The 16,986-nt window shown below is 40.8% G+C and overlaps 1 protein-coding gene across 4 annotated transcripts in view; it reads right to left on the bottom strand.

The window, feature by feature from the left end:
• EGF (epidermal growth factor) overlaps nucleotides 1-16,986 on the bottom strand; it is a 198,747-nt gene that overhangs the window by 178,503 nt on the left and 3,258 nt on the right. The gene's annotated exons all lie outside the window — the stretch shown is intronic.

A 16,986-nucleotide genomic window follows, 5' to 3' on the forward strand; every position in this document is an offset into this window, starting at 1 on the left:
GCCTACCTATACAGGTTGTAAACAGTGCACAGTTCTGGCTCTTCACATGATCAGGAAGACATTGAGAAATACTTGTCTCAGCAAATTGTGAAATGGTAGCACTAGCATTTAAAAACAAAACAAAGGCATAGTTTACAATATCCTCTTTGAGATTTGGAATACCAATGGATTTACGTTTTACTCTAACCCTGACAAACTACATTTACTGCAAACAATCGCCCGGTGTTGGATAAGGAACCTAAAAGAAGACCTCCACCTAACAACGAGATTCAGCATGAGGCAAAATTCAGCGGATAAAGCATGTGTTATCTCATCTTTTAGTTCTTGCTGTGTTCTCCCTACAGTACCAACCCTTTACCACTTGGTCCTTATCCTCCATTCTTCTCTTGTTCTACATTATAAAGAACAGATAAGCACAATCATGTTCCACGAGTGGTGGTGTTCCATGTTTCACGAGTGGTGGGGACTACTATAATAGATGTTGGCAACACATCCACGGATATATTTCTGCCTGGCCAATATAGGCCATGATCATGGCACCACACAACCACCACCGGCTGTGTTGTTATTGTTGTCCCTGCCCAGGTATTGCATTATTCTTAAGAGAACAGTAGACTTTGTATTTACAATTCACTCACCCACCTATTTACAGTTCAAGCACTCTAGGTCCATACACCTAGAAACCTAAGAACACCTACCCTTCATATTGCTATTAGATTAGGCCCATAGTTTGCACTACTCTTCTAGTGATAACACTGATGCCCTGTTCAAACTTGAAGCACGTAGCTTGTAGCTCAAAATTTAAATACGCTCAACAAGCAAAAACCCATCATTTTTAATAGCCCTTGTTCACATCTTAGCATTCTGTCTCTTGCAGCAAACCGCCTGTTACAGCCTACCTATGCTTTATGTATGGATTTATGTTTTACTCTAACCCTGGCAAACTATGTTTACTGCAAACAATCATCCAGTGTTGCATAAGGAATTTCTAGAAGAACTCCACCTAACACTGAGATTCAGCACTAGGCAGAATTCAGAAATTAAAAGCATGTGTTATTACATCTCTTAGTTCTGTGCTCTCACCTACAGTACCAACCCTATGCCACATGGTCCTCATCCTCCATTGCAATCCTGTTCTGTGTTATAAAGAACAGATAAGCACAACTATGTTTTCAAGTTCCTTTGAGTGTTGGTGACTGCCATTATTGATGATGGCAACACAACCAGGGCCTGGCCAATATGCTGTAGGTCATGGCCATGGAACCACACACCCACTACTGGCTGTGTTCTGATTACTGCTGTCCCTGCCCAGGTCTTGTATTATTCTTAATGGAACATTGGACTGTGTATTTATAATTCACTCACCCACCTATTTACAGTTCTCCCATTCTATGTCCATACGCCTACCCTTCAAATTGCTATCAGGCCCATAGTTTGCACTACTCTTCTAGTGATAACACTGAGACCACATTTACACTTGAACATTTTGTAACTTGTAGCTCGAAACTCAAAAATGCTCAACAAGCAAAAACCCATTGTTTTAATAGCCCTTCTGTCCCTTGTGGCAAAACGGCTGTTGCTCAAAAAAGTATACATGAGCTACTTTTCAGGCAGAATTTAGCATTTTCGTCCACATAGACTTCAATGGAAAAGTCTGAAAAGTGCAACATTAACTTTTTTGAACGTTTTTCAAGCGTTTTGTCGCACGTTTTCTGCTTAAACAGCAGCTCCTCACCCCTTTTTCAACAGCATTCCACACCTTTTAGTTGAAAACATTACAAAAAAAAGACCCTGACAAAAGCTGCAAAAATGTGCAATTCTGCTCCAAAAAACACTTGAAAACATGGCACTTAGGTGTGAGTGTAACTTGACTTTTTGAACTTTAGTGATTCCACTCTCATGCTCAGCTTTTTTTTTGTCTGACTATGTCTTATCTTGCTAGGGTGATACTAAGGATAGCCAGTACATTAGTTTGGGGGTGGCAAAGGATTCTTGGCCTGGGAGAAAGGAAATACAAATCCAGTCCCGGATACAGTACCATATCACCCATATTGGCATGTGGACAGGAAAAAGCTTGATAAGAAGATGCACGATCATGAAATTCCCTACAAACTGATGATTCTCTGCAGTCCATTTTAAGCCAGCCACCCTTTGCCGGGCTCAGTTGTCAATACATGAGAAACTAAAGGTCTCTGTGTGTTCTGTCTCATCTTTCCCTTGTTAGTTACAAATATGAAGAAGAAAAAGGGAACGCAGATAGATCACAAAAGCTTAGCTTGAGATACAAATCGCATATGTCTGAATCTGCCACTCCACTTTATTGAGGGCTGTTTTTCTCATTCAAAGATTTTTATTGAATGATCAACATAAAATAGCAATTATAATATATCAATAAGGAGTCATTTAGCAATAGTACGTGAAATAAAAATACAGGTTGAAACAATGTAATGATGAAATGACACACAAAGGTTAGAATGAGGGCTGTTTTTCTTACTTTCTATAGTCCTCGCCTGATGGCTAACCATACTTTTATTGTTTTATCAAAAAGACTTCCAGGCTGGGTTAACAACCATGCGAATTGGATGTGGATTTCTCCGCATCCAATTTGCATGACAGGAGATTGTGACCAGCTCTCTATGGAGTCGGTTCACATATCTCTGTTGCGGCTTCGGAGCAGCTTGCACAGGAATGCTTGGCTCCGTCTTTGGCTCTGTTTCCGGGTGGCGAATTCGGGCAAAAATGCAGCCCAATTCCTCCCTGAAATGGAAAACAGGGAGGCACTGTACCCCTTCTGCGAGCCACATCCATCTGAGGTGTGAACCCAGTCCCAGACACTTTCCAACAATGCCAATTGATCTGAAATGTGTGCACATCATCAGGTGCATCTATAGATGTATGGTATACTGTATATGGTAACATATAAGACACTGTTATTAACTCTATGCCACCTGTTTTTCTTTCCTTTAACATGCCTGTGTAGTGTATATACTCACAAGACACTTTATTAGGTACACTTTGCTAGTACTGGGTTGGACGCCCTTTTGCCTTCAGAATTGCCTTAATTCTTTGTGGCTTAGATTAAACAAGGTGTTGAAAACTTCAACTTAAAAATTTGTCAGCTGCACATCCATGATGTGAATATCCCGTTCCACCACATCTCAAAGGTGCTCCATTGGATTGAGCTGGATTTATCTGGTGACTGTGGAGGCCATTGGAGTACAGTGAACTCATTGCCATGTTCAAGAAACCAGAGGTGAGATGATTTGAGCTTGGTGGCATGGTGCATTATCCTGCTGGAAGTAGCCATCAGAAGATGGGTACACTGTAGTCATATAGGGTTGGACATGGTCAGCAACAATACTCAGGTATGCTATGGCATTTAAACGATTCTCAACAGGTACTAAGAGGCCCAAGTTGTGCCAAGACCATGACACCACCACAACCATCCTGAACCTTTGATATAAGGCAGGATGGATCCATGTTTTCATGTTGTTTATGCCAAATTATGACCCTACCATCTGAATGTTGCAGCTGATTGATCTGGTGACTGTGGAGGCCATTGGAGTACAGTGAACTCATTGCCATGTTCAAGAAACCAGTGGTGAGATGATTTGAGCTTTGTGACATGGTGCATTATCCTGCTGGAATTAGCCATCAGAAGATGGGTACACTGTAGTCATAAAGGGTTGGACATGGTCAGCAACAATACTCAGGAAGGCTATGGCATTTAAACGATGCTCAATTGGTACTAAGAGGCCCAAGTTGTGCCAAGACCATAACACCACCACCACCATCCTGAACCTTTGATATAAGGCAGGATGGCTCCATGCTTTGATGTTGTTTACGCCAAATTCTGAATGTCATCAGACCAGGCAATATTTTTCCAATCTTCTATTGTCCAACTTTGGTGAGCCTGTGCGAATTGTAGCACCATTTCCCTGTTCTTAGCTGACAGGCGTGGCACCTGGTGTGGTCTTCTGCTGCTTCAAGGTTCAAGGTGTTGTGAGTTCAGAGATGGTATTTTGCATACCTTGGTTGTAACGAGTGGTTATTTGAGTTACTGTTGCCTTTCTATCATCTCAAATGTCTGCCCATTCTCCTCTGACATCAACAAAATATTTTTGCCCACACAAACTGCCGCCCACTGGATATTTTCACTTTTTCAGACAACTCTCTGTAAACCCTAGTGATGGTTGTGCATGAAAATCCCAGTAGATCAGCAGTTTTTGAAATACTCAGACCAGCCTGTCTGGCACCAAAACAGTGCCATGTTCAAAGTCACTTAAATCCTTTTTTTTCCCCATTCTGATGCTCAGTTCAAACTTTGGCAAGTGATCTTCACTACGTCTAGATGCCTAAGTGCATTGAGTTGCTGCTATGTGATCGGCAGATTAGCAATTTGTGTTACAAATCAATTGAACAGGTGTATTAATAAAGTGGCTGGTGAGTGTGTAAGCACTGGGTGCCCACTGTAATTTTTAGGAGATAAAATCTATGGGAGCTAAAATCTAAGCATACATTTAGATTTTTCCTTAAATTTTTTTTATATACACTACTCCTTGCAAGAAGGGTCATCTTCAGAAGATAGTTGTTCTGGGTCCTGACTAAATAATTTTTTCTCACCACTCATTGACATTAGTTTAGAAAGCAGTAACAATGGCTGTAGCCCCAAGGTCTAGTGCCCACCTGGAACATCTTCTATCCAGTCTTGTGACACCTAAGCTTGCCACTTTTTTTTTTTTTTTTTTTTTTTTTTTTTTTTTAGACAAAATATCATCCTAATGATATTCTTTCTATTAACAGCATTGGCAGCATGTCTCTTTTTCACCAACCAGGCCAGTAAAATACCAGCAAGGGGCCAACCCTAGGCTGGTAGCTATGAGTGATAGGATCTCCTGTGATGTAAAGGAATGTCAGCAATCACATGCTTAGCTGGACATGGTTAAAAGGCCTGAGTGTTGATTTAATGTAGACTCTCATCATCTATTTATTGATGCTGTTGGCATTAAAAATTTGCAGCGACAAAAAAGCACACAGCCTTTTTCCAGACATCAAAGGCAGATACAGAGCAACGAACACGGTACTTAGGCCTCACCTTCTGCCCTAGACTTGGGCCCCACACATATGAAGTGGCTGCAAATTGCTGGGGCATGAAATTTCAATTTAAAGTTGAACACTGGGTTTTAGAAAAACTAATATACCATATACAGCAAATAAAAGATTGACATTTTTTTTAGGTTTACAGCCATTAGAACAGATACAGACCCACTTTTAATTGGGATGTAAGCTTGTTTTACCAATTAAGCATAAGTATAAAAAAAAAAATAGAAGAAAGGGCAGCAAATAAGTAAACTGCTGTTATCTGCAAAAATATAAAAAATGCCTCCATTTCTGTAAACCACAGGGTAGGAAAATGTATCTACCTAAAGTTCCCTGTACCATCCAAGTGCCAACTTTCCTCCCCCCTCAGGGCCTAATAAACACACTCTAATTGTTCTCCTTGTTCTGTTTGCTCTGGACATTAATTAAAATGCATCTTACCAATTCTTATATGTAATGGCTGCATTCGTTTTCTTTTTTAGGCATTCTTTGCTTTATTTTCTCCTGATGATCCGGCCAGTAAAGCTATTATTTTTCAACAGAACAAGCTATCCTGTAGTTGTAACAGATAGAGGGTTGAGACAAACCATGTAATATTGACAGGGGTACTTACAATAATCAGTTTTCATTTATTTATTAGGCTTGTGCAATTCGATTCGTAACAAATCTAAATTCGGCTGAATTTTGCATCTTTCGGACATTCGAATACATCCAAATGTCCGATTAAAAAAACTATGAATTTCAACGAATAGGAAAGAAATTATAGCGGATATAACAAATTAATTCAACATGATTCTCTAATTCGTTAAAGATCTAATGAAACAAAATTTAAACTCAAGGTAAATCTAAAGCCCCATACACACTATGAGATTTTCTGCTGATTTTTTTCCTTCAGATTTACCAAAACCATGTAGTGCAAGGGCCTGCCTGATTGCATAAAAAAATGTAAACTCCTAAGGTTTGACCTCATATTATATGGTTTTGGTAAATCTGAAGGAAAAAAATCAGCAGAAATCTCATTGTGTGTATGAGGCTTAAGGCCGCGTACACACGGGCGGACTGTTCGCCCAACTTTGTCCGCTGAACAGTGTTTGGGCGGACAGTCCGCTCGTGTGTGGGCTTTCAGCGGACAGTTTCAGCGGACAGTTTGACGAACAAGGTTTTTCGGAAATTCCGTAAAACTGTCTCCGCCCGTGTGAAGGCTTGTTCGACAAACTAAGTTCCGCGCATGCTCAGAAAGGCTTAACACGCCGAAAGTTATAATGCAGTGTATAGGACGTCGTATTTTTCGTCCCGTCGTACGTGCCGTTCACGTCATCGCGCACGGTTTCAGCAAACTGTTCGTTCGTCGTGTGTGGCCATGTCCGTCCATGCTAATTTTGAGCGGACTGTTTGCCGAAACTGTTTGACGGACAAAGTTGGGCGAACAGTCCGCCCGTGTGTACGCGGCCTTACAGTCCATTCAGCTGATTCATTTTGTGCTGGAGGTGGGATTACTGACAAAGTGCATTCCTGAAACTGAGTGAGAGAAGGGTGTTGTATTGTATTTTAGCAGAGAAGAGATATTGTCATTGTGTGTGTGTTAATAGATTCAATAAACAACTTTCCAAACTACGATTCGTTATCACGAATCAATATACATACATAAATATCGAATTTCAACAAATACAAAAGAAACTATGGCGGATGCGAATGAATTCGACATGATTCGGTAATTCGTTAAAGATCAAATGAAACAAAAGGTCAACTCAAAGTAAATCTTATGCCCTGTACACACGGTCGAACTTTCAGACGCCAAAATTAGTTGGATTTTTCCCCCGTGAGTCCGGTCGTGGGTCTCGCGGACTCGATCGCCGCGGGGATATCCGCGATCATCTCACGGACGGCTGAATGGGGAGATGCCGTCGTAAACAGCATCTCCCTGTTCTGCCTAGCAACAAGTGATGCTGATCTCTGCTCCATGTGATTGGAGCAGAAATCAGTGTTCACTAACACAAAGCCCAGCCCCCCACAGTTAGTAACACGCCCCTAGGAACAATTAACCCCTACACTGCCACCCCCTGGTTAACCCCTTCATCGCCAGTGTCATTTACACAGGAATCACTGCATTTGTATAGCACTGATTGCTGTATAAATGACAATGATCCCAAAAATGTGTCAAAAATGTCCCATGTGTCCCCCATAATGTTGCAGTCACAATAAAAATCGCTGATCGCCGCCATTACTAGTAAAAAAAAAAATGATTAATAAAAATACCATAAAACTACCCCCTATTTTGTAAACGCTATGACTTTTGTGCAAACCAATCAATAATCGCTTATTGCGATTTTTTTTACCAAAAATATGTAGACGAATACGTATCGGCCTAAACTTAGGGGAAAAAATGTTTTTATATATTTTTGGGGGATATTTATTATAACAAAAAGTAAAAAATAATGCGTTTTTTTCAAAATGGTCGCTCTATTTTTGTTTATAGCGCAAAAAATAAAAACCGCAGGGGTGATCAAATACCACCAAAAGAAAGCTCTATTTGTGGGAAAAAAAGGACATCAGTTTTGTTTGGGAGCCACATCGCACGACCGTGCAATCGTCAGTTTAAGCGACGCAGTGCCAAATCGCAAAAAGTGGTCTGATCTTAAGCCAGCAAATTGGTCCGGTCTTAAAGTAGTTAATAATTTTTTTTTTACTAGTAATGGCGGCAATCAGCAATTTTTATTGTGACTGCGACATAATGCCAGACATGTTGGCCATTTTTGACACATTTTTGGGACCATTGTCATTTATACAGCAATCAGTGCTATACAAATGCACTGATTCCTGTGTAAATGACACTGGCAGTGAAGGGGTTAACCAGGGGGTGGCAGTGTAGGGGTTAAGTGTGCCCTAGGGGGATGTTACTAACTGTGGGGGCCTGGGCTGTCTGTTAGTGAACACTGATCTCTGCTCCAATCACAGGGACCAGAGATCAGTGTCACTTGTTGCTAGGCAGAACAGGGAGATGCTGTTTACATCGGCATCTCCCCGTTCAGCCTCCCCATGAGATGATCGCGGGTATCCTCGCAGTGATCGAGTCCGCAGGACCTGTGACTGGACTCATGGGGGTCCCAACCTGCGCGCGCCGTTGGCGGCGTGCACGCGTTGGCAGGGCGGCAATTTCAAATGGACGTACCTGTACGCCAATTTGCCTGCCCTGCCATTCTGTCTACGTACATAATTGTGCGCTGGTCGGGAAGTGGTTAAAGGCTAAATTCACATTTATAGGAAAATCTTTAAGGTGAACTTACACAGGTCCCACTCCTTGCCCCCCACCCCCCAGTCCCACTGAATCTCGGATTCTAAGCCCCGGTATATCTGTGCCAGGAATCCGGAAGCTTAGAAATCCCCTGAGCTTAATGTCCAAACGTCCCTCATCAGAAAGGACATATAGAGCATTCTAATTGGTCAGCGCTGTCATATGGGCATCTATAAAAAATAGATTTCTCTTTTTTTCAAAGCGACTATTTTGCGAGATGACATGCTTGTTGCATGTCAGCCCCTTATCGTGTGGTATTGAGTTTTATAAGGCCTCTACGTCCAGTTCCACAAGGATTGATGCTGGTGGGACGCATATGCCATCAATAATTTGTAATAGATGCATGGTATCTTTTACATAGCTTGGTAAATTCAGCACGTGTGGGCGTAAGTGACTGTCTACAAACTGGCTAAGGTTTTCCGTCAGCGAACCATTACTGGATATGATGGGCCTACCCAATGGCCGGTGCATGTTCTTATGCAGTTTAGGCGAAGCATCGAAAGTTGTGGCATGGGGTAGTGCAATTCTCACATAATCCCATTCCTACTTTTGAAAGTATATTAGCAGCGTGTGATTCGTCAACTAATTTGTAAAATTCCTGATGGAATTTATAAATTTTTGTTGAAGAAATTTTGTAGTAACATTGCTTGTTGGATAAGATTCTATTGCAAAGCTCTTCATAATGCTCAATATTCATAATAACAATATTTCCCCCCTTGTCGGAAAGTTAAATCGTGATTGAGGAGTTGGAGGCTAGTGATTTTAGCTCCTTTAGCTCCTCCGTTCCTCATCACTTAAATTGTGCTGCCTATTATTGGAGGTATTGATTTTACAAATTTCACTACATGTCAGCTGGACAAAGGCTAACACATTTGTGTTGGTATTGAGGGTAGAAAATGTATCTGATTTCTTTTTAAATGTGTGTAAAGACGTAGTGGGTAATTCTGATCGAAGCATCCAAGCAAATGCTCAAGGTTGATCCAATCAATCAGATCTGGGGGATCGTTTTCCTCCAGTGATTAGATTAGATTATCTAGAGCAGTGAGTTCTTAGGATTTGAATATAGGTTGTTGAGGTACATCTTTATAATACATATGTTTAAGGATACATTTTACGTGCAAACAATTGAATGCCTTTGGTCACCTCGAACTTGTCCATGTCCTGATTGGGACAGAAGCTCAAACCACATGCCAATACTTGTATCTCTGATTCGCTAAAGTTATAAGAGGAGAGATTAATCACATTAAGGTTATTGGAAATTAGTGATTGAGTGAGTGACTCATGTTGGTACAATCCTTGATCAGTCATGTCTCTACATTGTCGATTGGTTTGACTAAAAAAATTGTCCTGTGTTACATTGAGTGCCTGTACCATGTTGTCTAATACCATTAGTCTAGGAAGAAGACTTAGCTTAGACTTAGAAGGCGTAGCTGCGGAGAGCCCCGGACTCCTGGCGTGGATATACCAGGGCTTAGAACCGGAGATTGCCGCAGTCCAAGTCAGCGTGACCAGGGGGGGGGGCGAGGAGGGGGACCTGTTCATCTTACAGATTTTTTTGTAAAGGTGAACTTACACTTTAAACACACTTTAAGTTGTGTTTATTGCCTAGCCCACTGTTATTTTATTTGTTTTTATTTGGATCTATAACCGATCAATTTGTTCACATTTTTAAAATTGTTTTGTATGGGTTTTTATGTGCTGTTCTTGATATTTGTGCATTTTTGTTTGAGTGTGCTCTGTTTTCTAACCACAAGATGGCAGCCTGCTGATGCGTCATAGGTCTAATTAGGCTGACCTATCAGATTAATGGTTATTTCCACTTTTTTAAAAAAAACATGGTTTGATTAGAAGTTTAAAAATTGATTTGGAGATTAGTTTCTTCTTTCGAAATAACTATGTTTTCATACTTAATAGGGTATAGAAATATTGTATTTTTCCCTATTGGGAATGCTTCCCTTTGATTTGCGAGGAGTTTCCCATTTCCTTTCTGTGTTTGAAATGCAATTGTTGCTGCCAATACTGCCTACTGCCATCCCCTATATATGGCGCCCTGTCACTCACTGGCCATTCCCCTGATAATGTCATTGATGATGAAATTCATAGGAAGAAGTTGTGGCGTGTGACGTCATCGTGCATTGGGACGCAGGACCCATTTTGTTGGTCGGAAGCTTATGTTTATTTCGACATGCAGATTTTTACTTTTATTGAAATAAGTGCAATACTTTTAAACAAATAAATCTTTGAGAAATTACTACACTATGTTATGCATTCTGCATTTTTCCCTAAAACACATGGGAGATCTTAGTGGAGAGTATCAGCAGAGTGAGAGAGTTGTATTAAGAGGAGAGTGGTGAAGCATCTCCATTGGATTCCCAGTCTGGAGTGTGTCCCATATTGCGAGTTTGACCTTCCGCTGTGGGCGTCCACACTTGATGGTAAGTGACAGTGTGATTGGGTGTTAGTGATGGCAGTGCCTTTGATGTAAAGGCCTTGTGCAGACTCTTTTATGTGTAGAATTGGATGTCACAATCTAATCCATATATAGTGCTGCAGCTCTAGTATACGTATTTACATGTATTGTTTTTTTTCCAGCAATATTGTGCTAGCTATTACCTCCTTTCATTTTTGTGACCTATGTAATTTACCACCTAGCACCCCTAGCTAAAAATATATATACCATAATAGTCCAGATGAAACACTAATAAAATAGTGTAAACCGTATATGATAAAGTCCACAAAAACTGTTGAGGCATAGAGTCTACTAGAGTTAGTCCACTAGAGGGAACATTGGTTGCAGCCCAATAGCTATTACTATGTTTACTATGCTTCAGTTTGTGAATGAAGGAGGAGCTCTGTAGAGAGCTATTCCTGTCCATTCATTCTGTGCAGCTGAAGCTGCAGAGATGGAGATTGAAGGCTCTGTGGGTTCCTTTCTCTGTCTCAAAGTTGAAACATCAAAGGTCTGTTTAGACCCTATATTTCGCTGAATTTCCCCAATATATATACAAAATAAAATGGAAAAAAATAATTAAAAAAATAAAATAACAACAACAGAAATCTATTGACACCAGTGGAAGAAATACCGGGGGTTTAAAAAGTCACACTGGTGACTAGGCCTTTGCATTTCGTCACCAGGTTCTGAGAGAAGGGCCCCGGCTGTGGGCCGGGGGATCCTTCATGGTTTCTTGCACGGAAGCCTTGAAGGTTTTAGTTAAACCTCTGCGGTCAGGTGTATGTATATTTAAACCAGTCCCACATTGCTGCTGTGCCCCTGCCTGTGGCTCAATAATGTTTGGTTTATAATGCAGCCACTACATTTAGGATTTGGTAAGTTGCAATATATACAATTTTTGGCTTTGAGTTTAACGGCCGGTTCACACCACAATTTCTGCATTCCAGATGTGTTTCTGCATGCACATTTTTTATGCGTTCCGATGCATTCTTTATGCATAAGTGATGTGTTCCGGTGTGTTTTTTCCCCTCTTTTTTTTTTTCTTTTTTTCTTCATCTCAATTTAGGACATGTGAATTCTGGTGCCTTTTTGATGCTTTTTTAATGCGTTTGGAGGTGTTCGGGTTAGTTTTTGGTGCATTTGTCCGCATTCTAGATGGTGCATCTAGTGTGAACAAGCCATAATTATGCTTTAATTTCATTCAGTTTGGATGTATGCATAAGAAATGTCCCATGGGAACTCTCTGTATAGTTGATAACAGCATTTTCTGCCAGTGTCTTTTGAAAGTATATCAACCTTTCCTTTTTCATCTTGAGAAGTAAAAATTTCCTTTTATTTTTATTTTTTTTACATTTAATTTACATGTCAGGAACATGTTATATTATGATATTATATGGATTCCCATTTAACTCTGCATATAATCTTTCAAACTCTTGCTACCTTTTAATACAACCAGCACATCATCAATATACCTTTGCCATAGACGATGTGTGCCCCTAAATCATGCACACCCCTCACCAACATTTTCCCCTAGTAACCCAGGTGAAGATAATGATACTGGGGTGCATGAGGCTTCCATAGTTTCTCTGCTTATTTGTCTATAAAAATTATATGCAAATAGGAAATAATTATTTTTAAAAATGAATTTAAGTAGATCCATTAGAAATAATTTTTTAACTTGGTCTGTACAATTGTAATAAATACTCCACAGCCTCTATGCCAACTCAGTGTGAAATTGATGTATACAATATATCAACATCAAAAAATAATTCAACTGGGATACGCTCCTGTTCAAATTTTGTCGAATTCAGACTTGTGGATACTCCTGTGACACATATTCAGCTGACAGCAGGCTAAAGTCTGTTGTCGGCTGACATCACTCAGTAGCTCCAGGCCCTGGATGGATCCTGACTTTATTGTTCGGATCCACACAGATGCCTAATCGGCAGCTGGCTCGGCCACCTAGCATGCTGCTCCACTGAGCGCTGTAGGGGCAGAAAGAGCCCATCACTTACTCTCTCTGCTCTCACAGCATCTGAATGGGTGGCTACAAAGAGAGATGTTGAGAGAGCTGAATGAATTGTAGATGCAAGGAAAGGGATGCGGATGGGGATCTGATGGAATAGTTCTAAGGTGTTTATGGGGGCTAAATGTACACAGGATTTTAAAGAAACAGGATGCAACATTTGCAAACTTAAACTTTAAGCGTATATGTAAAAAAATTTACACTTTAAAGCTAAACCCCAGGCATATATATTTACCATTATATCAGACTCCTGCAGTGCCTGTACAGCAAAATTCAGACTAGGAGAGAGAGAAAGCAGCACAAGGGATCATGTGCTAACAATAAACATGCTGATAGGAGAAGAGAGCAGAGTGACAGAGATTAGCTCATCAGTCTGCTGCTTCTCCTTTCACTGTTCGCACACAGGCTGGGGAAAGGACAAGACCTAAAAGTGTTACTAAACCGATGGGCAGATTGGGCTGTGCTGTGCGGCAGGTTGTATGGACAGAAATGCAAATCCTTTGGCAGATAAATCAGCTCCCTTATATGTATTTTATCTGTATTTCATATGTATCTGTATTTAACTGTTTGTCTGCAGTTCAGTTTTAACAACGTGTCTTGGTTTATAACTGGATGATGGTAATTTATTAACATTTATTACAATTTATATTAGAGCAAGCTATAGTCTGATACATTTATGTAAATGTATGTTATTTATGTGTGGATTGGGTTTTCATTTTGTCAAAGTAATCAGTTATGGATTTGATTATTTCTTTTTATTTTATAAATATTTGAAAAAACAGTTTTCATCTGTCATAAAAAATAATTTTAGGCAGGAGCATAACTAGAAACTTCAGGGCCCCAGTGTGAGAAATCAATTCCCCTCGAAAGCAGGGCCTTTCCTTCCGAGCCTGTTTTTTTTCTTACAAACCTTGTTTTTTATTATTTTTTTACTATTTTTTTAAGGAGCTCCATGGGGGGGGGGGGGCGGCTTTGGTGAAATATCAGGGGTTTAAACAGACCTCTGATGTTACACCTTTTAGTCAGAGAAAACAGATTGAGGACGCAGCTCTTAATCTACATTTTTCTGCAGTCTCAATTGCACAGAATGAATGGACAGGAATAGCTCTGTCTCTCTTCATTTACAAACTGAAACATATTAAACACAGTTTACTATACTTTAGTTCTGAATGGGCAGAGTCGGTGATCAGTACTGATTACTGACTCTGTCCATTCAGAAAGGGAAGAGGCTGGTAAATTACATATTAACTGGTCCCTTCCCTGCTCTCCATCCACCGCAGTACCAGGGGGGAGAGGGGAGGGGGGAAGCAAGCAGAGCTGCAGGGGGGACAAGGTGGGGCCAGGGGAGAATACAAAGGCCCAGGGCAGCAGAAATAAAATAGAGAAGACGATCTCTTTAATATCCCCCCTTCAGCTGCTGAATGCCCATTTTTTTTGATAATGTTTTTTGAAAATGTCTAGGTGTTTTTAAAAAGCCTTGCTGGAGGTAAATGTTAGTTTTGCATGTGTGCGCTGTAATATTTTTGATCAATGTTACAATGTCTCAGGTGTGACTGGGGAGCAGGTGTGTTAAATGTGGTATTATTGCTCTCGCTCTCTCTCTCTCTCTCTCTCTCTCTCTCTCTCTCTCTCTCTCTCTCTCTTTCATATTGGTCACTGGAAGTTCAACATGGCACCTCATGGCAAAGAACTCTCTGAGGATCTGTAAAAAAGGATTGTTGCTCTACATAAAGATGGCCTAGGCTATAAGAAGATTGCCAAGACCCTGAAACAGAGCTGCAGCATGGTGGCCAAGACATTAAGCGGTTTCACAGGACAGGTTCCACTCAGAATAGGCCTCGCTATGGTCGACCAAAGAAGTTGAGTGCATGTGCTCAGCATCATATCCAGAGATTGTCTTTGGGAAATAGACATACGAGTTCTGCCAGCATTGCTGCAGAGGTTGAAGGGGTGGGGTCAGCCTGACCATACACTGCACACTGCATCTAATTGGTCTGCATGGCTGTCATCCCAGAAGGAAGTCTCTTCTAAAGATGATGCACAAGAAAGCCTGCAAACAGTTTATCGAAGACAAGCAGACTAAGGACATGGATTACTGGAACCATGTCTTGTGGACTAATGATACCAAGATAAACTTATTTAATTCAGATGGTGTCAAGCGTGTGTGCTGGCAGCCAGATGAGGAGTAAAAAGACATGTGCCTTGACTAGAGTCAAGCATGGTGATGGGAGTGTCATGGTCTGAGGCTGCATGAGTGCTGCTGGCACTGGGGAGCTACAGTTCATTGAGGGAACTATGAATGCCAACATGTACTGTGACATACTGAAGCAGAGCATGATCCCCTCCCTTTGGAGACTGGGCCGCAGGACAGTATTCCAACATAATACTGACCCCAAACACACCTCCAAGATGACCACTGACTTGCTAAAGAAGCTAAAGGTGATGGACTGGGCAAGCATGTTTCCAGACCTAAACCCTATCTGTGCGGCATCCTCAAACGGAAGGTGGAGGAGAGCAAAGTCTCTAACAGTCACCAGCCCTGTTAAGTCGTCATGAAGGAGTGGAAGAGGACTCCAGTGGCAACCTGTGAAGCTCTGGTGAAGTCCATGTCCAAGATGATTAAGATAGTGCTGGAAAATAATGGCAGCCACACAAAATATTGATGCTTTGGGCCCAATTTGGGCATTTTCACTTAGGGGTGTACTCATTTTTGTTGCCAGCGGTTTAGACATTTATGTGTTGATTTATTTTGAGGGGACAGCAAATTTACACTGTTATACAAGCTGTACACTCACTACTTTACATTGTAGCAAAGTGTCATTTCTTCAGTGTTGTCACTTGAAAAGATATAATCAAATATTTACAAAAATGTGAGGGGTGTACTAATTTTTGTGAGATACTGTATATTTCCCCACAACAACCTTACAAATGTTATCAGCTGTGTTTCTGTCACACTTCGCTTACTGCCACGGTGCTAATTAATAAAATCCTTACAGATGCACTAAACACACAATACAATTCATGGGTCATGAAGTGCTAATTGTAAAAATTCCTCCTATCAGCTGCCCATATGAGAGACACTACTTTGTGGATGGAGCACCGGCTAACTGCTTAAAACAAGAAAATACAATATTCATTAAATATTTTGTTGTTTAGTAGTACAATGTATCTGTAGAACAATAAAATAGTTTGGTTATTATAGCAGATCTGTGTTTGAGTTTGTCAATCCACTGGTACAAACATAAAAAAAAATATTTGAAGATGATTTTACAAGTAGAGCACCCAGGGAGGCTCAAAATTCAGTGTGTTTTCATATACAACTAGAGACTTTACGGAACTGAGAGTGACGTTTTCTTCATGCCAGTTTTTTTTCTTTTCAGCGCACAAGCCACATCGCACAAGCCGGATCATAGTGATCCGACTTGTGGTGCGACTATTCTATTCAAATCAATGGGTTCTCAATGGGTTCATTGATTTTGAATAAAGGCAGAGACACGTTGCTAAGTGCTAGCGAGGCTAAACGTGCATTAACGCCAATGCAAAAAGATACTAAAAGCATGTTTTTACAGCCGCTTTTCCCTGTCGTTGGTAGTGGCTTTGCAGCTTGTATGCATGAGGCCTAAAGCTGGCCACACACATTGGTCTAATTGTACAATCTTTATAAAATACCCCTGCGATATATTAAAAACTATGTAGGGTGACGACCTAACTAAACAGCCTAATAGCCAACCCAAGGAGATTGCAGATACAAATGAGTATGGCCTCTTAAGACTGGTATTGAGTATTAAAGTGGTAGTAAACCCACATGAAAAAAAAAAAGACCTGCAAGACAAAGGCATAATAGCATGTAATACTCACCGGAGATTGAAGCCCCCACCGCGATGCCCGTACACACCACCGGGTGGCGTCATTTCTCCCTGAAGATGCACTCACTGAAGCAAATGGCATGTACGTGCCATTTGCTTCAGTGCACATGTGCCGATGACATCAGCACATGCAGATACAGGGGATATCTCCTAAACCGCGCAGGTTTAGGAGATATCCAGGGTATCTATGGGTAAGCCTTATAAGCCTTACAGTATAAATCACACAAAAGGGGGGTATTAATATTAAAGT

This window comes from Lithobates pipiens, unplaced genomic scaffold (assembly GCF_037356315.1).
Source record: "Lithobates pipiens isolate NorthernLeopardFrog02 unplaced genomic scaffold, aLitPip1_a1.2 Scaffold_13, whole genome shotgun sequence".
NCBI lineage: Eukaryota > Metazoa > Chordata > Amphibia > Anura > Ranidae > Lithobates > Lithobates pipiens.